Source organism: Vitis riparia, chromosome 13 (genome assembly GCF_004353265.1).
Source record: "Vitis riparia cultivar Riparia Gloire de Montpellier isolate 1030 chromosome 13, EGFV_Vit.rip_1.0, whole genome shotgun sequence".
Taxonomy (NCBI): Eukaryota; Viridiplantae; Streptophyta; class Magnoliopsida; order Vitales; family Vitaceae; genus Vitis; species Vitis riparia.
In genome coordinates this window covers 23,358,385-23,384,219 of record NC_048443.1, presented here as the reverse complement: position 1 = coordinate 23,384,219, position 25,835 = coordinate 23,358,385, and the positions used below count along the sequence as shown (strand labels likewise).

Here is a 25,835-nt window from a genome sequence, read left to right as displayed (position 1 = left end):
AATTGGTCCATAGCCGGCTGGTTGTACTAGCATGGTTGTTATCTAGTGGATTTCTTAGAAAGCAGATACCAGTTGCACTCTGCCTCTCTTGAAGACCCGCTGTTAGTGCCTTTGGCAGGATGGATGAAACCAAAACTCCCAGCTTCAGATAGAAAAGTATGGACAAACTGGCCCGTTTAGTTATAATGGATTTGGGGCTGGCTGCTAACTGACAACCCACCTAACATACATTACTCACTTTAATTTTCAATGTTTTGAAGAAAAGGGTGTGGTAGTTGGGGATTTTGTGGCCTTAACCCAAAAGGATTGCCACCTCCAACCACGGGCAAACTAAGTCATTGTTGTATAAAAGTGTATGTTCCTATATTAATTCCTAAAGCTTATAGTTCCGGGAATGGTGCACTTACATCCATGCCCAATGCCACTCCCTTCGCTGGAAAACTGGGCTGATCACTAACATTTACTTTGTCATGAAAACTAGCTGGCAGAGTCTTTGCTAAGTCCAAAATAAGAATCCAAAACAAGAAATTGGTGGTGCATTTATAAATCTGGGTACACGAAGGAAGCAGTCATTGCAACATATTGATCATCATACCAAAATTGCAGCATAATTCATGGGCAACTGTGGTAGGTAATGTTACCAAATTTGTAACTCTAGACGTATACAATCATCACATCGAGATAAGTCGTATCCAAGTCCCACCACAAAACTAGAGTTTGTGAGAAGCTTAAAACTTCACAGAAACTCTTAATTACCCAAAGTTAAGAGTTGCAGATCAGTCTCACTAAGTATAAAAGTTAAGTGTTCCTCAAATTTGCGATAGAAATGCACAGGGTAATCTCCAGCTTATGCTTATGATACTCGGACAAACTTGTCTAAGGCAGATGTAACCAAAGCTGGAAACTCTTTAACAGCAGCAAGAATGGCAAGCACCAGTTTCACAGCATCATCATGGCCCTGATTATGATGATTGGACAAACTTGTCTAAGGCGGATGAATCCAGAGCAGGAAACTCTTTAACAACAGCGAGAACAGCAAGTCCAAGTTTCACAGCATCATCATGGCTTGGTGCCTATGGAGTTCTCATATTGTCAGTTGCAAATATCTGGTAATTATAACTTAACGTGACACTTGAAAGGGGATTATACCTCAATGTTAAGGGAAGAACAGGGTCATGAAGGGAGAGTCTTAGAAGGAACCATCCCCCAAAGCCAGAAGCTCGAACCTGTTCACACAAGCAAAGTAGAAAAATGAGTTTGAACTTTTAAAACCTAAAAATAGAAAGAAAACAATTTTGAAAAAGCTACAAGATGGGTCAGTAACAGAAAATTATGGATGAGTTTGTCCAAGCATTTTCACAAGGTGTTCTATGAGACTATTTGAGGGAAGAGACATTCTTAAAACTGTGTTGATTGCATTTGAAATTATGGATGAGAAGTTGAATTCTGTGGGGGGAATGGTTTTCAGTGTGAATTTTAAGCAAGGCTATACCATATTTATTGAGATTTTGTAGTTTCCAAAGTAACATTGTAACAAGTTAATCTTCTAAGCAGTGAGTGTTTTTCAAGGTTTTAGGCTTGGAGGAAATGGATCTGAGGTTGTATAACCTCAGTTTTGTTGTAACTGTTCACAGTAGGAGTTAGGTGTTGGATTGAGATTGGGAGGGAATGTGTAGGAGTTCCCCACATGCGAATTTTTTATGACAGTATCTTTCTCTAAGACTAGTGTATATGATGTCTTTAACTTCAAGCTCATCCTCAAAACTTCCATCTAGTATCTGGCTTTAAAATCAATGTATGCAAGAGAACTTTCACTGGTGCTTATTGTTAACAGGATGATTTAGATTTTACCTTGGGTGGTAATCCTAGGCACCTAATTTTTGGGACTTGATTGTTGGGAAATCTCTAGGAGATTTTATGGGGAGAAGAAAACCCTCGTTTCATTATACGTTGCAGAGGGGTACAGAACCAACTTCTCCAGTATATTACCTTTTCCTTTTCAAGATCCTTGTCTAGATTGCATCTAAAAGCTCGAGAGAATTCAAGAAAATCGCTTTTGGTTGGATATAGGAAGGAATAAAAAGAGGCATTTGATTAAGTAGAATCAAGTGTGTAAGCCAGAAGTGAAGGCAGTAAAGTTGAAATGGAACTCTAATGAATAAGTGGTTGTGGTGGTTTCCTACGAAGTGAGACACATTATGACAATGATCAGAAACATTTATATGTTGCAATGTAACAAATGGATGCTGACTTTTTGGTTGGGTGGTCAGACTATTATCCTTTGAAATCCATCTTTCAGAGGTACCATGACTATGCTCGTTTTGTTTAATAGGGTATCAGAAATAATCTATTGAAAATCTGGTCATTGGAGGATTTATGGTGGGAGAACCAACCCCTCTGCTTCCTTTACTGCATTTGCGTCCCTTCACTTAGACTTTCCACATCTGTGATGTTCTTGCCCTTAAATACTCCCCCTCATTTGTCATAACATTACAGTTCAAGAAATAAAAACCTTTGTTCTTTTCTAATTGCTTTGCATCACATGTCTATCTCCCATCACCATTATTGAATGAAGGATGACAAACCTTGGACACCTTAAGCCTTTTCTCACTGAAGTTCTACTTTCATGCTCTTTCAGATAAAGAGATTGACAATTGAATGATCTTTCCTGAGGCCAAATTTATTTAGAAGTTTAAACCTCCTCAGTGAGATTTTTTAGTATTGATGCAACTTAAAGAAAAATTAATTATGACATGAGCAATTGATCGTTTGGTAAATTATAGTTTCAAAACTGTTGTAAGTTTCAAAACTAACATTTAAGTAGTTGATAAACTGAATTGCTAAATTGCAATGACATGAATGATGACTAAAGGGATGTCTTTAATTAAATAAATCATTGTACCATTTAAAAAACCAATTCTCAATATTTTCATTCTAAAAAAATTAATTTAATTTTTCTATTTTTATTGAATTCAAGAAAACATATCCATGAGTATAGTTTTTTTTTTTTTTTAGGATGACTAATATCAAATATAAATTCCAACAAATATTACACATCGACAATTAAAGAGTTTTAACTAACATTTAGTATAATGTACACATTAAAGTAATATTATTTCTTAAATGATTCATTTATTGCGATTTTGGACAATTGAAAATAAATTTCAGATATTAAAAAATTTTGATTCAAACAATTAACTTATTTGAAAATAAAATTATTTTATTTTATATGATAAAATTTAAGCAAATATTTAACAAATATAAAATAAGTTCATATATTTAATAGACACATACATGTTATAATATAATTGACTGTAATTGACTATATGTATAATATTAAATAATATTATTGCATTAAAGAAGATATCCTGATTCATGGAAAATCATTTTTGAAAAACTACTTTTTTACCTACTTAAAATAACTATGAAAGTAGATGAGATTCTCCAAAAATCACTTTCCTTTTACTGGTCTAAGAAAAGTGATTTTGAAAGGTCTAGATTCAATCCCAATCACGGGCCTTTATCTGGCTAATGAGTAATAAGGTCAATGCTAACATTGTAAATTTGGAGATCATAAAAAGCTACCAGCCTCGAGTGTTGTATCATGTATTTAAAGAAAGAAGAGATCACTGACCATCATTTTTCTTCTTTTATCCTATTGCCTTGTGTTTGTGTTAGATGCTGTTTCTTTTTGTCTGGTATGTCATGGTCTTCTCCCTGAGATATTGCACATATGTTGGTTACTACATCACCATGAAACCTAAGGGAGAGAGTATTGTGGTTTGGAACTTTACTAGGTATTCTTCTAGTGATTTACTAAAAAGAATGACAGGATTTCCAATAATAAGAAAATCTCTGTGGATTATTTTTGGGAAAATATGCTATTTAACCTCTTCTCTTACTAACTAATCCACTTGTCTTCCAATCAATTTGACATGTTGAACTGGCAGGAGGTTTGCTGTTAGTACAGGAGGAATGGTATGGCCAGGGCTGAGTAGTTCTCTCCTTTTAGGGGCCTTAAGCTCAATTTTGATTATTATTCTTTAGATGGGTCAGAGAGAACACGGATTGGTGGGATTTTCAGAGACCATGAGAGGGTGGTTAGAAATTTCTCTGGACAAACTTGTTTTGGTTTGATAATCAAGGAACAGGTTTGAACTTTATTGGAAAGGTTTAACAAAAAGCGTCATTATTAGGAGTTACTAATGCCTCGGTGGAGGGGGAATTATCTATTGCTCTCTGCCAGACAACTGACCATTCTAGAGTTAGTGGTGCACTTTTGATTAGAATCAAGAATCAAGCTCAGCCAACCAGTTAAATAGACCCCCTGGCTAAGTAAGGAGCTACCTTGTCAGAGGAGTTTGTTGGGATGAGTCCATACACACACACACACATATATATATAGAGAGAGAGTCCTTTCTAAGACTTGAACTTGGAACCTCCCACACCTTTTGCCACCTGGGCCAGACCTCAAAGTCTATCTGATATTAGTTAGACAGGTTTTCCTTTCCTACTAATAAAATGCAAGCTTCCTATCAGGGAAAAAGAACAAAGAGGGTATATAATAAAGGAAAGTCCTATCGTATGTATTCAATTCATGTATTGTATGCATCAAAATTCATTTACTTGGTAAAAGTTTTTCTACCCCAACTACATTCCTTTGTTTTGTTTTGTAACAACCACACTATTGCCATTATAGTTATAACCAAAAAAGAACTTCCTCATGCAAAGCTAAAAGCTAAAATCAACCCATGAACCATAATGGTTCCATTATGGATGGAATAGCATTGATGGCATGCAAAACATAAGAGATACAAAAATATAAATTTACTACCAATGCTGAAATGAACTTTCCAAGTTGGTTGAGGCTAGAAGTGCTAATTTCAAGAAGATGCTACAGTCATGAATGGATGAACATTAAATGTTAATCAACTCAAAAATCACATGTGTGTAGAGAAACTTACTCCTTCATAGTTAACTGGGGCTTCTGTAGCTTAGGATCTGAATCAGTCAAATTCTCCAGGAGTTTTCAGCACTGCCTCTCCATATTCTCGGAAAGATCTGGAAGCTCTAAATTATGGGTGAAATAACAATGAAAGTAATATATCAGTATAAACAAAATACAGCAAATGGCGTACCCTCCTTTAAGATCTTCATGGCTCTTATCAATCTTTAGCCTCAGTTCGACTGCAACAGCTGGTTCCTGAAGACCCTCTACCAGATCAGTCAATACTTGCTGCCACCACCTATTCCAGACGCTCTAGCTGAAGCAAGTTTGTTTAAGAGCTTGACCTGAAAACAACAAGAAGCCAATATAGAATATACAATGTCTGGCACTAACAGTCATGTGACTAATATGGACCAGATGCTATGACTTCAATTCTACTGGTGACCAAGAGAATGAACATACAAAATGAACAAAATTTTTAGAATTTGAAATGATTTCTTTCTTGATCAATGAATTACCAATCTAGCATATCAAAACATACTTCAAAATGACAATTTCTCTAAAAGGCCTACCATGAGGTATGCACCATCATCAAGCAGTGATTCTCCTTGAGAGCTCCATGGCCACTAGTCTCAATAGCCAGATGTGACTCCTCACCAACAGAATTCTGTCAGCAACATTACTCTTCAGTTAAAATATTCTCAGCAGTGGAAACCCAAAATGCAGAATAGTAACCAAAGTGTGACAAGGAAGAGATTGTTTATATTTCTAAATTGATACGAACAAAAAATAGTGAGGTACAATAAACAAATGGCATGCAAGTTTGACTTTGAGATATAAAACCTTGTTTGAAGGATTTCACATTCAACACTGGATAAAAAAATAAAAATGCCACTAACTGGGGACTGAAACTCCAGTTATCCTCTGCTCTAATTGTTGGCCTAACACATGAGAAGTCTCAACCTTCAATGGAAGACCAACAGCTAATGATGGCAAGTGATGTTTACAAGTAATAAAGTACTTATAATGGTCTGAGCACTCAGATTCAAGAGTTTCCTTAGTTACTTCCTCAGTACGGTAATTCATAAAACTCACATTCTTAAACCAAAAATCATGTAAAATTAAATCTTACCAAGCGGATAGCTTCATCATGACATTTTTATAGCCCCTTTTGAACCGGTGGTGCTTTCCTCCTATAAGGAACTCTTGAGTTAAGAACAAATTCATCATTATATGATATGGACATTATGCCATTTCAGTTTCAACATACCAAGTTTCTTTTCAATGAATGTAGTCAGGCCATCTGAAGTTACACTATCTGTGACTATGGTTTGTCCTGGATGCTATGGAAAGAAAACAAGAAGAACAAATTAAATATACTATCCAGACAAAAGTTGGACCTATAAACAACAACTCTGAACATAACTGAATAAGGAAGACCATACTTTCTCAGAACAATGGCGGACATTAAAGCAATCAGACGATTCCTATTTAACTCTCGACCAGTGGGAATCCACAGCAGCAGATCTGAACAAAACACTTGCTTAACAATCAAACTGTATGCATGTTAAATGAACAAGTGAATGGAAATAGCCATCACCTGTCAACATCTGTATCAAAGATAATTCCCAGATGAGCCTGGTTTGCTAGGACAGCCTGGGTGATGGCTTTCATTGCTTCCTTATCCTCCGGGTTAGGAATATGATTCGGAAACAAGCCTGATCCACACAAAGATCTTTCTTCAAATCCATTAATATTAAAAAAAGGGGGTGGGGGAGAGGGGTTGCGCGGGTGGGCGGTGGGGTGGGGTGCAGGGGCAGGGGGGGGGGGTGGTGGGGGTTTTTAGATTTAAATATTACCATCTGGCTCCAAGAACTGACTTCCAGTGGTAATAGCCCCAAGAGTTCAAGCACCTTTCCCTGATTTCATTAAGAAAAAAAAAAACCATTATTATGGAATAAATAGTGAGTGCAACAAGTTATCAAAAAAATCAAGACGCTACTTTTCAGACTCCAATAAGCCATGTCTACCATCGAAGCATGGACATCAGCATGTTATGTGATAGGTGATGGCATGTAATGCCCATGTCAAGGTGCCATGGATCACATAGCATAGCCATGCAAACTGATGCCACACTATTGTAACACACAATCATCACTCAATCATGCCCGAGAAAGGGGTTGGCTCCCTTGGCAATTGGCCACAATACCCACCAGGCAGATAATTTAGCAATGACAAGGCATACTTCCCAAGGTTTACATGTCATAAGCCAGCCAGCAATGGCAAGAGCTTCCAACACACACACCATGATATTCTGTTGCTCCAAATGAAAGCCGCATTTGGCCTCTCATGGAAATGGAATTACATTTTGTGAAAACAAGGCACTTAGCATCCCATGGATATGGAACTGCTTCTTTATAAAAACATGGCATTTGGCATCCATGGAAATGTTGCCACTCCATAAAAACATGGCATTACGGAGTATTTCCATTTTTGCTTTTTCATAGCATCTGAAACAAACTATGCCCCACTGTTTGGTTGAATTCGTTGAGCCTTGTTCATTGTGCTCTTTTTTTCCCTCCTATAGCTCCAGATGAATCTGTTTATTTTTTTAACACTAGATTAAACAAAGAACAGTTTAGGATTTTAGTGAATAAACTCATATCTATTTATCATAGTGGTTTTAAATATTTTTTTATGATTAAACCACCAGCTTGTTTTCCAAAATGCTAAGTATAATACAATTTGCTGGTCCAATTTTTCCATTAAAGTTCAGGAACACTCCTGGGATTTCAAGAAATAAAATCATCTGTGTCTTAATCACTCCATTCAAATGATGTATTGCACCTCCAATAATATTCGGAAGGGCATTTGATAGAAGCCAAAGAATCCATTAAAAATTTAAAATTAAAAAAGACAACTTCATAATATAATCCTTCAATCTATATGGACATCCAATCTAAGGAGAATGTTGCCTAGACACAGTGTCATAAAGCCATAGAACTAGCGTGGACTTGACACTAAAAATTTAGTGAACACCCACCCCACAATTCCCCCTCCTCAAGACAACTCTTTCTCTATCTCTATCTACATAAATTGATGTATATTTATACGGGAGATACTCCTGGCTACTCTCTATTTCTACATAATACACCCACACACACTAATATTTAGAAAGTCATACATACTATATATTTCCTGAAATTTTACACATCCCATAGCATGCTTAGCAAATAGCATGTTTAAGATAATTTATATTATTAATCTTTACGAAACAAAACAAACCTGTATGTGCAATCTCAAAACATTTGGAATTAAAAATGATTATAATGATGAAAGCAGGAGCAACAACAAGATTTAGAGATTGTTTGAAAGCTTTTAAGACTAAAAAGCCCATAACTTCATATTAAAAATGTTTTCAGAAAATTCCTACAGTTATATCCTTACAACTGAGGAAAAAATGCTAAAAATGTTGAAGTAAAGAGTATGAATGAAACCTACAGCAAAAAATCCTCCTGCTCCATTCCCTGCATCAACAACTATATGCAACCCCTCCAATGGCCTCTCTGAGAATAAATAACACTAAGTGAAATTAGCAAACTGGATCAGACCACTTAAGAACATACCCCATAAATAGTATAAAATAAGTACTGGTAAAAAAAGGGGGAAAGAATTTTTGGAAGGCTGAAACAAAATATTAATTTCCAACCTTGGTACTGTATGCTGAACATAGCATGATGACACCCATTTACCAAGAAATGTACTTCATGTAATGGGAGAAGGAGAGGGTAATCTCCAAAGGCAGTTCTTTTCCACAATTTTCATTATTCCACATGAATGAAACATCTCAAGCAATATTACCTATATTTCCTGCAGCTCTACGAACTGCCTCTACAAGGTAAGACGTATAAAGAGCCATGTAATCAACTCCTTTATCGATACGGAAGCCTTCCTTTCGGAATCTACCAGACCTTCAACTGCAAAAATTACTGTATATACTTGCAGCCCGCTCCAAGATGTCTTTAATGTCAGCTTTTCCAAGCCCTCCAGCATTTGTGAAGAATTTGAATCCATTCCTGTTGTAAGGAAGATGACTAGCTGTTTGCAGGAGAATGTTAAGTAGAGTTTTTCATTAGCTTAGAAACAACCTTTAATTGATAATTGTTAACATGATCAAAAGGATTCTCAGGTTTAGTTTGTTATGAAACTAAGATATTATGTCCTGAGCATGAAAGAATATTCGAAGGCAACCACTTGAAATTTAGTTCATTTCAGGTAGATAAAGAGAGTAGACCACATTATGTGATAGGATCTTCAATTGCCGGATATTTTAAATGCCAGATTCACCAGATATATACAGTTTGACAAAAAAGTACATTTCATATTACCGGTTATCATAATGGATCCATCTGCAGGACACAAAAACTGTTCGCCTTCAGTAAGTGTGCTATTAAACATTGCTGGTGTTGAAGCTAATCTGAAAAAAGAAATGATATCAATCAAGGCAGTAAAAAATCAGACAAAAAAAACAACAAAATTTCCCTTGATGATGGTATCTATGGAAAACATAGCATATAATTCTAAGGAAATAGAGAGGCAATATCATTCCTGAAACACTTTCTGTCTTTCCCTTTTCTTCTAGGCATCTTTTTTGAACCATTTTGAACATTGCTATCAGATTGAAGCTATATACTGAACCATTTGTGGGACTAGTCATTGGATGAAACATCAGGTTGAGAAACCAAACTATGCATCATAATTATATTTAAGTTAAAAACCAATAACTACTAAACTAGAAAAAAAAATGAGAATTTTTTGAAAGATTAGTGTTATGTTTTTATGGTCACCAATTTAATGTATTTATATGTATCAATGAATTATCATTGTTTATATGTATACATGTAACTCCAAATATCCAAAGTATGAAAAGAGGTAAAATAAATAAATAAATAATTATATGGAAAAGTAACATGATTATATATGCAAAACATAATAATGTTACACAGGTCATATAAAAGCTCTCTGGGACAGATCCTTAAGTAGAAAAAGGTATATCAGACAACCCACTTATAAAATGGAAAATCACCACTCACCCATATTGAACAACTTCCAGGCCAGCACTAGCAATTCCTAGAGAAACAGCTTCCTGAAATTGAAATATCAAAATCGTAATAAGTGTAGGGAATTGTGAATACTAAAAGTTCATGAGATTTTCCGTAACAGAGGCATTAAAATAGTAAAGAAAGATTCTTCCACAAGACCAAATTCAGTCTGTTGCATCATACTTCTGTAAGATTGCATAAGTCACGTGCTACATACATTTTCAATTGCCACAACAAAGAAGAAGAAGAAGAAATACTATGATTATTATTGGGATTTAAGGCTTTGACGAGTTGTTAAGTCCAGAAGTTGTCAGCATCAAACTCCCTGTAACTTGAATAAGACAAGCAAGCTGCCTAGAATGCTATTTTAGTGTCTAAATTTCATTGATAATATGAATTTGAATAATGCTTAACCTGAATTTGTATAACTTTTTTTTATAAGATTGTTGAAAGAAAATGCATATATATATATATATATATATATATATATATATATATGAACTAAAAGGGAAAACAAGAGGCAGAACTTAAATGCTGGAGTTTACAAAGATTGCCCTCAGGAAAACTTTCAAAAAAAAAGAACAACAAAGACACTTGAAGAAGAGGTCCACTACAAGACGCGTCCACTTAAATCTAAGAAAGGCCAAATGAAACAAAAGTTTCAAATTTCCAACATTCAACTTGCAAATTAGGTTACACGTCCTCAAGAATCCCCTTGCTCTCTTTCTAGATGCACCACAAGACATGTCGAGGGGTTATTCTCTACTCCAGACTGGCGGAAGATGCCTGGTCATAAACTTGGGTTATTCTCTACTCCAGACTGGCGAGAGATGCCTAATAATAAACTTTCCTTCCCGACTCCCCAAAAACTCCCTCACTGTCATCGCCTTAACCCACACCATCCCAATATAGCAAATAAAAAAGCCCAGAACTATCTTGATAGAGACAAAAGCAATAAAAGGTAACCAGCTGTCCCATCATCATTTTTGACATATATAGCCCTAATTAGGCATAAGCTTTCCCTTCTTAATTAGTTTATCAATATCCCCATAAAGAAAACCACCTTTGAGGGGTTTTAGGATGCCAAATCTGTTTCCAAGGAAATATAACATCCCTTCTCCCTCATTAACTTCATAATAAAAACGATTTCATATGAAAGACCCTTCTCTTGTTGCTGTCCAACTCATCTCAACCTCTACTTCTCACTGAAACCTCACCATACAGGTTTTCCTCAAAAAGAATGAAATTACTCCATATCCCAATCCCAAGCTATTCTAGTTAATCTTTGGCTCCAATGACTGTCATCACTTCTTCATCCTAGATAATCTCCATGTTTTCATGTAGTCTGCAATATTCAATAAAACCGATACCAACCTTCAATGCCATACACCGGCACCTAATAACAAGCCAAGAAAGAACCCCCTCCCTGCCTTTCCCAACATCAAATGAATACCCAATGATGAAAACATCAATATCGATAGAAATATCAATGGTTTGCATTTACAAAAATATCGATATCAGTGGGATTATGATTAAAATAAAATTAAAATCATGGAAATTGACCAAAAAAATATAGAAAATTTGGAAGAAACTTTGAGAAATGATAAAACAATTAAAATACACACATTAAACTACTTTTTTTAAAGAAGCCATATATATATAAAATAAAATTAGTGGCATTGGTCAATAAAAGAATGTGCACTGATGATAAATACAACTTTGAAAGGAACTAAATATTAATACAAAGATAAAAATTGTATCTTATTAAGTTTCAATACTTGAAAACACATTATATTACATTTAATGCCACAATAATGATTCAAAAAAAAAATATAGAAATATGAACAGTGCTTACATGAAAATGCATTCTACACAGCTATATTAAGAGAAGATTAAATCCTAAGTTTTAGGTTGTTCACCAATTTTTCACACTTCAATTCCTAAAACACCTTGTTAGAAGCATCACCATGAATAAAGCGAGGTACCTAAGTAAATGCAATCTAAGCATGAATCAAGCACCCAAAAAGAATAGAGAGTGGGATGAACCTTAGTAAGCATAACAAGCATAAAATTCTACCAAAAGAGGATGGAGACGTGGTTGATCCAGTTTAAGTGTAAAATTCTACTCTGTGTGTGTGTGTGAGAGAGAGAGAGAGAGAGAGCGAATCCATTCACAAAGAAGGGGACAAACATCATGCATGCCCATGACCCCTTGTAATAAATAAATTGAGGAAGCACACAAACAACTTCTAAAGGAAACATCTTTAAATTAATTTAAGGACTGTTTATATTGAATTCGTTGTCAAAGGAGGTTGGACACAAATGAAGAAATTGGCACTAACTCTCAATGGATTTCTGAAATGGAGAGAGTTAATTTCAAAAAGGCAAAATTCTCATTCTTCGAATAGTGACCCTTAGCCTATTTATAGGTGCTTCAGTCAAAAAGGGCCAACTAAGTGATAAAACATGAAGCAATAAGCCAGTGTCATGTGTACAGGACTAAATAAGATAGGCTCATATGTAGACTGAATCAATGTTGGGGCAGGTCAAGCCCACTACGAAGGTGCACCAAGCTCAATTATGTTTTCCAAGCTCTATTCCTAATGGATGCAAGCACGAGGCATTTAGATGATATGCTCTTAGGCATCTAGGAGGCATCTCAAGGTGATGATATTATACTTACGGCACACACCCAAACCCCCTCACCACCACTAACCCAAGAACTCACCCTGCCCCCAACCAGGGGCATGAAGACAGCCATGGGTTAGAGATTTAGGTATCCCTTTCCTCAATGGCAGAATAGCCTTAGTAATCAGCACTAATATTGCTGGCAATCACATGACACTGCAATTAAAATAGTGCTACTAATTATGTGATTTCGTTACATGACACTTATGTTGCAGTTCATGATAAATACATGGTGTATAACCTTTAGTCCATGTGTCTCTGCAAAATTAGATATCAACTAGGAAGGATAAATATTTCATTTAGCCACTGGAATCATCTCAACACATACTAATATTGGGAAACATACCTGCAACTTTTGGGCAGATATTCGGGAATCATGACCAATGGAAACTCTCAGTCGTCTAGATCCATCAGCTTTCTTCTTTTCTAACAACCAGGCACCAAAGGCAGCTGCTATTGCTTCTGTAACTGGTTCAGTAAGAGTAACAGGTTCTCCCTCAACACCAGCAACAGCTACACCTCGAATATCACTGCATGGACGGAGATCATTCCAGATAAACGAATAATCTTGATATGCTCATTAAATGAAAAAAAAAAAAAGAAATAGCAAAAATTATGTTGAAGTGTATTATTGTGAAATTAATAATAATAATTAAAAAAAAAAGAAGACTCAAAAGGCAGAACTTTAGTTTCCATAAACTCTCCCAGAGATAATCCCCATTTGGAGACATTTTACAAAGCATTTTTTCAAACTCCGGGTCTAAAATGCCCATAAGATAAAAATGAAAAATAAAAAAGAAGAAATTTTATAACCCACTATGGCTTCTCTCTTTTACCATGATCAGAAGTTCTTTCAAAGCCCTAGCCACCCATTCCACCCTCATATCTTCTGTATTTTCTCAAATTTTATTGACTCTTCTCCAATACATTTTCTCAAAAATTTTGCTGATTAAAGGCAATCTTCTACATTTCTGAAATTTTCTTCACTTTTCTCCTCCACAACTTTTCAAAACTTCATTATACATATATTAATCAGAAAATTTTTGCAGATTGAGGATTTCCATGTCTATTTTTGTTCTTGATGTAGCAAATTGTTCTCCACTGCTTTGAGTTGATTCTTTTCCTAGGATTGTACACTTGCAAATGTTGGAGAATTTAAGGTTTTACCCCTAGTTCCTCATGCCTATTTATTGCACAAGGGGTGTCTTATGAACCATCTTTTCCCTTATCAACATTTAGAGTTTGACCTGATTTATTTTTTCTATGCAGTGAAAACCATATGATAAGAATGCCCATATCTTCATCTTCATTCTTGTTTCTTCATTTTTATATTATTCTTGGCTTTCATTTTCTAATTTTTTATTTATTATTATTGCTTTTTTGTATTAGGGATAAGTTTTCCTTCATGAGCTTTGGCCTCACAAGTCAATTTTGTAGTCAAATTGCTCAGTCACTTCCATAAGGTAAAAGTGAGGAGTTTTCTCGAGATTAATTTCTGGATAAACACCCCCCCTTTTTTTGTATAAATGTAACAAGAACTATAAGATTAAAAGCATGTATGCAACTGACAGTATAATGTGGGGTGCAATTTTATATTTGAAAACTTCTTTTATAAGAAGAAATTTTGAATTTTCATGCAAACAAAAATGAATGTACTGATGTCCTACCTTATAGAGAGGAAGGTACTACAATTTACAAAAGGATGTACTAACCAGTATTTTGCTTCCAATGTTGGTTTTTTTATTTCAACGGCTAACTAACACTCTCAATATGGATTTTATGATGATTATATGGTTTGGGTATATGTGTATGTACCACTCTTGGTAAGCCAATGTACCACTCTTAGTAAGTCGATGTACTACTCCATATAGAAGGGATGTACTAGCTCATATAAAAGGATGTACTAACCCATACAAGAGAATGTATCAGCTCATAGCATGTGCTAACCACTGATTTTATTATCAATTTAATTACATAAATAATTCAATAATTTCATTAAAAAAAATTAGTATTAAATTTAGGAAATTATCATGTAAAAAAGGATAATAGCATGAAAAAAATGCAAGTAACAAAAAAAAATTTCAATTTAAAAAAAAAACACTTGATTTCAAAATTGATGCGTTTTGCAATTTCTTTTCAAAAAAAAAAAATTAATTTGAATGCTTAAATGAGAATTTTTATTTTAGCTTAACTATAAATGAAAAATTAAAAGCATATAAACAACAACCAAACAAAATCTTAATTTTAATTAAGTCAGATGCAATGCTTTTTATTTTTAAGGGTGAAGATTCTTTTTTTTTTTTTTCTTTTTTGTTTTTCATTTTGATGGGGATTGACTTAAGACTTTAGAGGGTTAAGAAGCAAGGGTCACATGTCCCTCCAATGTGGCCCACAGCAGTTTGATGTGTATCTATGTTACAATTTATTTGATTTATTCTCAATCAGTCACATATTTTGAGTAGTAATTATGCCTAAAATGCTCTTACTAGAAAGGCTCTTCTTTTGGTAAACATGTGTTGCCATTACGATAAATTTGAGGAACTAAAGCATTGTTATGAAAATGATCCTGATTTTAGGATTGTTTATGCCTCTCTTTTAAATGGTTCAGAGTTACCACATGTTGAATTCCAGATTTTAAACAGGTATTTGTTCTATAACAATCATGTACACTTGCCTAAAACTTCTTTATGTGATCATTAGATATGGGAACTCTATGGAGGAGGTATGAGGGGACATTTTGGATGAGATAAGACTATTATTTTGGTGGAGGATCGATTCTTTTGGCCTAGCTTAAAGAAGGATGTTTGGGAGGTTATCAAACAATGTAGAGCAAGCCAACGGGAAAAGGTTCTAAGAAAAATATGGGTTTGTATCACCCTTACCTATTCCAACTAGACCTTGAAAAGACTTAAGCATGAATTCTGTACTTGCATTATCAAGGATACAACACAGGTTTGATTTTATACTCGCAGTTGACCGGTTTTCCAAGATGATGCATTTTATACCATGTAAGAAGGCTTCAGATGCTTCTTAGGTGGTTAAAAAGTTACTTTTGGAAGACCTTATGGACCATATGAGGGACTCAGTTGAAATTTTCAAGCTCATGTCATCCTCAATTTGATTGCCAAACGGAAGTTGTCAATAGCAACCTTGGTAATTTCTTAAGATGTCCTATGAACAACCAACAGAAAAGTTGCTACAGCATCTTACCACAAGTTGAATTTGATTTTGTTGAATATAATGTATTTATAGTGTATAACCTTTCCTTGTTAATATAGGATACATGTATGGTAGTTAGGACTCCTAGCCTTGTATATATATATATTTCTCAATTGTAAGTAGATATTACATTAATGAGAATTAAGGTTTTTCTTCTTTCTCTCTCTCTCAACATGGTATCAGAGCCAAGGAAGAAAACCTAATTCTTTCCTGTTTCTCGTGTCATCAACTCCGGGAAACCTTCCGGTGACCGTGTTTCATTCCGATCACCTTCCCCATCTCCCAATACTTTCCGGTCAGTCGGATCGTCGACAAAAACCTCTCACCGCCGGCGAACTTTTCCGGCGAATTTCCCGGTGATGTATTTTTCCGACACTGACCATACCAGAAGGAGCGCCTGGAGGAGATCTCCAACTTTTGTGAAGGCACCGGCACCAAAAGAGCATCCACGCGCACTTTTCCGGCCGGCGCGTGAGGCCTTTTCCGGCGACGCACCTCCTCCTCCAGCTTTGCCTGACGCCGACCAGCCTCCCTACCTCCCTGGTTCTCCCATTCGAGCCCTGCACGTACCTCTTTTGGGGATTTTTGTCTCCGTCGGCCCTCCAAACAGTCTTTCCGGCGAAGCTCCGACTACTTTTTCTCCACTCCAATCCCTGCACGTGCCTTGGGAAGTGTTCTTCTACCTTTCTGGTGGTACCACGCCGCGATCTGAGGCCGTCGCCCTTTTTCGGTGGTGCCACGCCGCAATCTGAAGCCGTATTAGGGCTCTCTTCGATCCAAACATACTTCATTCTCCAGATAAGTAGATATGACTACTAAAAATCCCATTTTTTCCGCTGTTATATCTGGATCTCCTATAATTACTTCGGAGAAATTGGTTGGCAGTGACAATTATATTTCCTGGTCTGCCTCTGTTGAACTTTGGTTTATGGGTCAAGGATATGAGGATCACTTGATTACACAGGAGGCAGATATCCCTGAGGTTGACTGCGTACAGTGGAGGAAGATAGATGCACAGTTATGTAGTGTATTATGGTAATCGGTTGATCCCAAGATTCTTCTTCATCTTCGGGCCTACAAAACTTGTTTTAAATTTTGGACTCAGGCCAAAGGATTATATACGAATGATATCTAGCGTCTTTATAAGGTGGCTTCTGCTATTGTCCATATCAGCCAACAGGACTTGGATTTATCTACTTATATTGGCCAGATTGCCTCTCTTAAGGAGGAGTTCTTGACTGTGATGCCTCTTACTCCTGATGTTGGGGCTCAACAAACACAGCTTGACAAGTTCTTCATGGTTCTTACTCTTATTGGCCTCCGTCCGGATCTTGAGCCTGTCCGCGATCAGATTCTTGGTAGTTCATCAGTTCCGTCCTTGGATGATGTGTTTGCTCGCCTCCTCCGTATCTCCTCTACTCAGACTTTGCCATTTGATAGCACTTCAGATTCTTCTGTGTTAGTTTCTCAAACTAGCTCTCGAGGAGGCCGCAGTGGTACCCGAGGTAGAGGTCAACGTCCTCATTGCACCTATTGCAATAAACTTGGCCACACTCGCGATCGTTGCTATCAATTACATGGACGACCTCCTCGCACCGCCCATGTGGCCCAGTCCTCTGATTCTCCGCTGCCTCAACCTCCGAGCTCTTCCGCATCTCAGGCTTCTGTTGCCTCTGTTGCCCAGCCTGGTAATGCCTCTGCCTGCCTTACCCACACATCTTCTCTTGGACCCTGAATTCTAGATTCTGGAGCTTCTGATCACTTATCTGGTAATAAGGATCTTTTCTCCTCTATTACTACTACCTCTGCTTTACCTACTGTTACCTTAGCTAATGGTTCTCAAACTGTGGCTAAAGGTATTGGTTTAGCCCTTCTTCTGCCTTCTCTACCTCTCACTTCTGTCCTTTATACTCCTGAATGTCCTTTTAATCTTATTTCCATCAGCAAAATCACTCGTACTCTTAATTGCTCTATTACCTTTTCTGATAAATTTGTGACCTTGCAGCACCGGAGTACGGGGAAGACGATTGGCATAGGACGTGAGTCTCAAGGCCTCTATCACCTCACCTCGGATTCATCTCTTGCAGTTTGCATTTCCACTGATGCTCCTTTCCTCATTCACAATCGTCTGGGCCACCCTAGTCTCTCCAAGTTCCAAAAGATGGTCCCTCGTTTTTCCACTTTGTCCTCGCTTCCGTGTGAGTCATGTCAGCTTGGGAAACATACTCGTGTCTCGTTCCCAAAGCGTTTGAATAATCGGGCAAAGTCTCCTTTTGAGCTTGTCCACACTGATGTTTGGGGTCCTTGTCGGACTGCGTCTACTTTAGGATTTCAGTATTTTGTCACTTTCATTGATGACTATTCTCGATGTACTTGGTTATTTTTAATGAAAAATCGAGCTGAGTTATTCTCTATTTTCCAGAAATTTTATGCTGAAATCCAAACCCAGTTCAATATTTCTATTCGTGTGTTACGCAGTGACAATGCTAGGGAATATTTTTCAGCCCCATTTACTTCGTTTATGTCTCATCATGGGATTCTTCATCAGTCTTCTTGTGCTCATACTCCTCAACAAAATGGGGTAGCTGAACGCAAGAATCGACATCTTGTTGAGACAGCTCGTACTCTCCTCCTCCATAGTAATGTTCCTTTTCGTTTTTGGGGGGACGTTGTTCTTACTGCTTGTTATTTGATTAATCGTATGCCCTTCTCTGTCTTACATGATCAGATTCCTCACTCCCTTCTCTTCCCTAACCAACCACTTTATTTCCTTCCTCCTCGTGTCTTTGGTTGTACTTGCTTTGTTCATATTCTCACTCCTGGACAGGACAAGCTTTCCGCCAAAGCCATGAAGTGCCTCTTCTTGGGATACTCCAGACTTTAGAAGGGTTATCGTTGTTATTCCCTTGAGACTCATCGATACTTTATCTCCGCTGATGTCACCTTCTTTGAGGACTCACCATTCTTTTCCACCACTTCTGAGTCTCTTCCTGTTTCTGAAGTCTTGCCTATTCTCATTGTCTCCCCACCTGATGCTATGCCTCCTCGACCACTTCAGGTTTATCATCGTCGCCCTCGTGTCGTTGCTCCTCTCCCTTTTGCTGAGGCACCTGCTGACTCACTTCCTATCCCTTCGGCTTCACATGTCCCGGCTCTGCCTTCTCCTAATGACTTACCCATTGCTGTTCGGAAAGGTACTCGCACTACTCGTAATCCTCATCCTATCTACAATTTTTTGAGTTATCATCGCTTATCTTCACCCTATTCTGCTTTTGTTTCTGCTATATCCTCTGTTTCTATTCCAAATAGCACCCATGAAGCTCTTTCCCATCCAGGCTGGCGACAGGCAATGGTGGATGAAATGGTTGTTCTGCACTCTAATGGCACTTGGGATCTTGTTGTTTTACCCTCTGGTAAATCTACCGTTGGCTGTCGTTGGGTCTACGCAGTTAAGGTTGGTCCTGATGGTCAGGTTGATCGCCTTAAGGCCCGCTTAGTTGCTAAAGGCTATACTCAGGTTTATGGTTCTGATTATGGTGACACATTCTCTCCTGTTGCCAAGATTGCTTCTGTCCGTCTGCTTCTCTCCATGGCTGCTATGTGTTCTTGGCCTCTTTATCAATTGGATATTAAAAATGCCTTCCTTCATGGTGATCTTGCCGAGGAAGTTTATATGGAGCAACCTCCTGGTTTTGTTGCTCAGGGGGAGTCTAGTTTAGTATGCAGGTTACGCCGTTCTCTATATGGCTTGAAACAATCTCCTCGAGCATGGTTTGGCCGTTTTAGTTCTGTTGTTCAAGAGTTTGGCATGCTTCGCAGTACAGCAGACCATTCAGTTTTCTATTATCATAACTCTTTGGGGCAGTGTATTTATCTGGTTGTTTATGTGGACGACATCGTCATTACAGGCAGTGATCAGGATGGTATTCAGAAACTAAAGCAACATCTTTTTACCCACTTTCAGACCAAAGACTTGGGGAAACTCAAGTATTTCTTAGGAATTGAGATAGCTCAATCCAGTTCTGCTGTGGTCCTTTCCCAAAGGAAGTATGCTTTAGACATCCTGGAAGAAACCGGTATGTTAGACTGTAAACCGGTAGACACACCTATGGATCCGAATGTCAAACTTGTACCAGGACAGGGGGAGCCTTTAGGAGACCCCGGAAGATATCGACGGCTCGTAAGTAAATTGAACTATCTCACCATTACTCGTCCAGACATTTCTTTTCATGTGAGTGTTGTTAGTCAATTCCTACAGTCACCATGTGATAGCCATTGGGATGCCGTAATCCGCATTCTTCGATATATCAAAAGTACACCAGGCCAAGGTGTGTTGTACGAGAACAGAGGTCATACTCAGGTTGTTGGTTACACAGATGCAGATTGGGCTGGCTCACCCACAGATAGACGTTCCACTTCAGGGTATTGTGTTTTTATTGGAGGTAATCTAATATCTTGGAAGAGTAAGAAACAAGATGTAGTGGTCAGATCTAGCGCTGAAGCCGAGTATCGAGCTATGGCTTTAGCAACATGTGAACTCATATGGTTGAGACATCTTCTTCAAGAGTTGAGATTTGGAAAGGATGAATAGATGAAACTCATCTGTGATAACCAGGCCGCATTACATATTGCATCCAATCCAGTCTTTCATGAAAGGACCAAACATATTGAAGCTGACTGTCATTTCATTAGAGAGAAGATCGCATTAGGATGTGTTGCTACAAGTTTTGTTAATTCAAATGATCAACTAGCTGACATCTTCACTAAATCTCTCAGAGGTTCTAGGATTAAATATATTTGTGACAAGCTTGGTGCATATGACGTATATGCTCCACCTTGAGGGGGAGTGTTGAATATAATGTATTTATAGTGTATAACCTTTCCTTGTTAATATAGGACACATGTATGGTAGTTAGGACTCCTAGCCTTGTATATATATATATATTTCTCAATTGTAAGTAGATATTACATTAATGAGAATTAAGGTTTTTCTTCTTTCTCTCTCTCTCTCAACAGATTTTAATAGTGCTACTAATTGCACTACTAGATATTCTCCTTTTGAGGTTGCATATGGGTTAAAGCCTTAACAACCTATTGATCTTGTACAATTGCCTAATTCATTTCGCATTAGGAAGATGATTCTTTTGCCCTACATATCCGCAATATACATGAAGAGATGCGAGAAAAGATTATAAGACTAGTGACAAAAATTAGAAAGCGGAGGCAGATATGCATTGGAGGTTTGTTCAGTTTAAAGAAGGTGATCTAGTAATGATTCATTTACATACAGAAAGGTTTCAGCCTGGAACACATAAAAAGCTTCACTCAAAAGAAAGTTAGCCCATTCTGAGTGATAAAGTGCTTAGCCAAAAATGATTATCTGCTAAAACTCCCCTTAGAATTGTGTTTCTGTCTAATATTTAATGTGGAAGATTTGTTTGGCCATCATGGTCATCAAGATAATGTGAGTGAGGACATTGATATTCAACTACCACTGCACTATAAACCTGGTAGTAAGATTTTGTCCTTGAAGATCAAATTGTATCAACTCATCAAGGAGGCAAAATACCAAATTTTTTTTGTGAAATTGAGAAACAAACCACATTCAGATAATACTTGGATTATGGCCACTGATTTTCAAAAGCTAAATCTCAACCTTGGAGCCGAGTTCTTTCAAATGAAGGAAAGGCCAAAAAAATAAAAATAAAAATTTAAACTTTCTATTTCCTAAAATAATTTATATCTAAATGATCCTATTTCGAGTCCTCAGAATCTTGTAGTCTTCTTTATTGGAAATGTATTATGAGAAGTTTCTATAAAGTAAGTTTCTAATTCTAAAAAGAAAGTTTCTGATTTCTTTCAATTTTTTTATAAAATTTAATAGTTTTATGAAAGGAATAAGAGTCCTAAATAGTTACTACATAGGTTAGGTTTACTTTTTCATAATTTTATTCAAATTCTAATGTTTTCAAAAGCATATAAATAACACTAATTGATGCAAAACAAGATTAAGAGTTAATGACCAATAATATTAAGTTTTTTTTTTTTTTTTTGTAGACCTAGCAATTCTTAATAGTGAAATTTCATTGATTTTTGTCTAGGTAAGATTCTTAGAAAGGCTTAGTGAGATTCTAAATTTCTATCTCTTCTTTTTTTTATCTTTCTTACCTCAGTTTATTTTACTTTCCTCCATTGCCATAATTTTTTATTCCTCATTTCTCTCCTTAAACCCTAAAAGATTGAAACTCTAGCTTGTCTATTTGATTGTAAACAACCATTCTAGGATTATCCTATATCAAATACTTAACAATTAATGAAATTTCTTCCAAATATTCAGCTTTAAATCTCCTCCTTCCATTAAACTGGTTGTATTCCCCTTACAATCACTCTTTTTCTCCACTGGTCTACATGTCGAATTTATAAACCACTATTACAAATCACTTTCACAAATCCATCGTCCATGTGTTGTCTCACAATTACATTTTTTTTTTTAACAGAAACAAAAGATGTATTACCTCATAATTACATTCATAGTGTACACTTTCTCCACTTCAGCTATTCCTTGCAGTCGAATTTGAAATATTGCTTTCCCCAGCATAAGGGAGAAAGATCATCTCCAAAAATTTAAAGAAAACACATCAAAAGCATCTTTCTATTTTGAATCGCTTTTGTGGCCTTAAGGTCTCCAAAACCATCACTTCTGACAGCATCCATATTTTCAGATAAAACAGGCCAAAAACTGATCACAATTCATTAGGGTCTGAAAACCATCAAACCTGATCCAAAACCATACATAGCGCAGTCAATGTCCTCATCATTTGATTAACTGTCCTATACATTCAGACCTGTGGGATTTTACATGTTCAGACCACCTTATAACCATAATTTTTAAATTCCTATAGCAAACTGACATTCTGAAGCACTATACAGCCCTAGTACAATAACAAAGTAGTCAACCAGAAAATCACGAACCATAACTATCAATTTTCCTGTAAATTTCAAAATTGTATTGATTTCACTAAAACCATTGCAACAACAAAATGCAAAACAATGAACCAGCATATTTAATATAAATCACCCTACAATTGATGAAAACAATAAATGAGATGCTTCAAGTGTACAAAAAAATAAAGAGAAGAACAAGAAAACAAAGATCATTTAAATTTAACAAATGATATGGCAAATCAAAAAATTCTTTACCTGCCATTTTGAAGCTTCAGAAAATCAACTTTTTCAAGAGATGGTAATGAAGTAGAAGATGGAGCAGCTGCAATCAAAATCAAAAAATGAAAATAAGTAAACTCAGAAAGATTAAATAACTATCAGCTTCTAATCATCCATATCAGCAAAATTAAAATTAGCCCGTGTTTTTATGCAACCAAGGCTGTCACAAAAAAAAAAAAAAAAAAAAAAGAACAAAAAGCCATGTCAATAAAGAAAAAATGAACAAAGTTCAATTCACACTAAGAATGAAAGAAGGGGGGGAGGGAAGAGAGGGGGAGGGGAGGAAAGATATTTTAAGCAGGCTCGAAATGTTATGGCCGCACTTGATATCAACCTGAATAGTGAGAGTCTAGAACGGACCATTGCAGTAAACATTTCCTTGGTTAACAAAACCACTCTGGTATTTTGATAAGTTGCGCAGATGCATGGAAGAGATGCCAGTCCATGCCAACTTCCTTCCTTGGAAGGGAAGCAAGCTGCGCAAATTAGGGGCACATCTGTCCCTTTGATATTGGGCGCCGAACTGCCTATTCTGATGGCAGCATTGTGCTACAAAAATGTTTTGGACAATCTTCCCTGACACTGCTGCATAAAAATTTGGAATTTTATCAGCTTTCAGGTTTGTAAGAGCTTAATCAAAAGTTCAGAATTGTTAATGTGATTACAATTGCAAAATTTTCCTTAAGATATTCCCATTTTTATTTTTTGATCAGGTTCTACCCAAAGATGAAGACGCTATCATTAGTATTGCATGAATTATACATTGACAATCCAATACAATATATATTTACTATATTCAATCTGTTTCACCACCGATGATATCATTAAATCTTGCACTCAATTGAGGGTTTTATCAAGCCTAGTTCAAGACTTCAATTGATCTCATTTTCATTCTTTATGTTGTGTATGAAGACTTTTCCAACAATAACAACACAAAGCATTTGTCAATCAGCACCAGCATTTCCCAGTCCACAACTACCTAATTACTCCTAACTCCCAATGACCCCACGAACCCAAACAATGAAGCATGCTCTTCAAATGTAATTGACAAAGTTCCTATGGACTCAAAACTAGTGACAATCTAAGGAATGAGCATGTGAATATATAATAACGATGGGTAAACTTGGAGGGGGTGCTCCTATGCGTGACCCTTTTCAACGATGTCAATGACTGCTCCATAACTTGTCACCCCCTTTCTCATTACGACGTCCTCCATGAAAGAAAGCATGAGGTATTGAATTCGTTTGATATCATCCATGAAATGCAATTCAATCTTGCTTTCACTGTTGAAGTTTTTCCTCAATTCAACCGCAGGTTTGGAATTCAAATTCCAAATCCATGGAATTCAAAAATCCTGCTTCTACTGTGTACTTGTGGTTGGGGATTCAGGATTTCCCAATTGTTTAGACAAATAAATCAACCAAACTGCAGATTCTGAGTAGGAACCTAAAATTCCATGCAACCAAACACACCAAGAGCACACACGACCGAAATACCATAAAACTGAATTAACTAGCAAGAATATCAACTTTGATGAATGAAGAATATTACGACATGACAAATTAGAATCAAAATAATTATGGGAGAATTGATAAGAAAATCAAGAAAGCAAGTCTGATTCACCTGCCATTTGATGACCGATAATTACAAGGATCGAGGGAGCGTAGAGAGAGAAGATGGGCGGATATAGAGAGCAGGTGCGACAACGTGAAGAGAGAGTGGAAGGGGTAGGTGGTTAAACACCACAAAAGAGGGTGCACGGTGAAGTTGCCGCACCGGATTGGTGCTATAGCTCTCAGCTATCTGTTGCATACGTGGCCTGCGATAGGATGCCACTGTCATGGGTCCCACTTTTAATCTGTTGTAACTTGTAACGTAATCAAATGTCTTTTATTTCTTATGCTGCTAAATATCTTACTAAGATAAATTGTGTAGACACTGTCCGAAACTAAAAATTATTTTCCTTCACTCTATTTTTTTATTCTCATAAATTGAAAAATATGTATATAAAATAAAATATAATTAAAATTATTTAAAGTTTTATATATTTTTAAATTATTTAATCTTTTATATAAAAAAAATTAAATATATTTAAAGCAACATATAAAATAATTTAATGATTTCAAATTTATTTTTTATTTTTTTCTACTTTTTCTTTCTATTTTCTTTACTTTGTGTTTATTTTCGTATCTTTCTGAGAACCAAATATAACTTTAAGGATTCAATTCTCACGAATTTATGAAAGTTGTTGTCTGATTTTTTTTTCTAAAACTTTATGTTTCATGTTAATATAAGTCTCACATATTTATGATAAAGAAATTTTGTCTTTGTGTGTAGCGTATTATAATCAATGATAAAATGTCGATATTTACAAAAGTACTAATAGTTGAATTTTACTGATATATGGAGAAGTTACAACAAAAATTTGACCAAGAAAAAAAAAATGAATCAAAATTGATCAAAATTTATAAAAATATATTAAAAAAATTAAATAAAAAAAGGTAATAATACATCTATTAAATTTATTTTTATTAAAAACGATATATATATATAGGACATAATTTTTTATATATGATAAAAATATGTGGAACTTAAAAATGTGTTTTACATTGATTTATCTAATTTAAATATATTTAATAAAAAAAAATATTGAT

The 25,835-nt window shown here is 36.1% G+C and overlaps 1 pseudogene; it reads right to left on the bottom strand.

Moving 5' to 3' along the window:
• Positions 1 to 508: 508 nt before the first annotated feature.
• On the bottom strand, positions 509 to 24,909 carry LOC117928750 (annotated as a pseudogene).
• Positions 24,910 to 25,835: the final 926 nt, after the last annotated feature.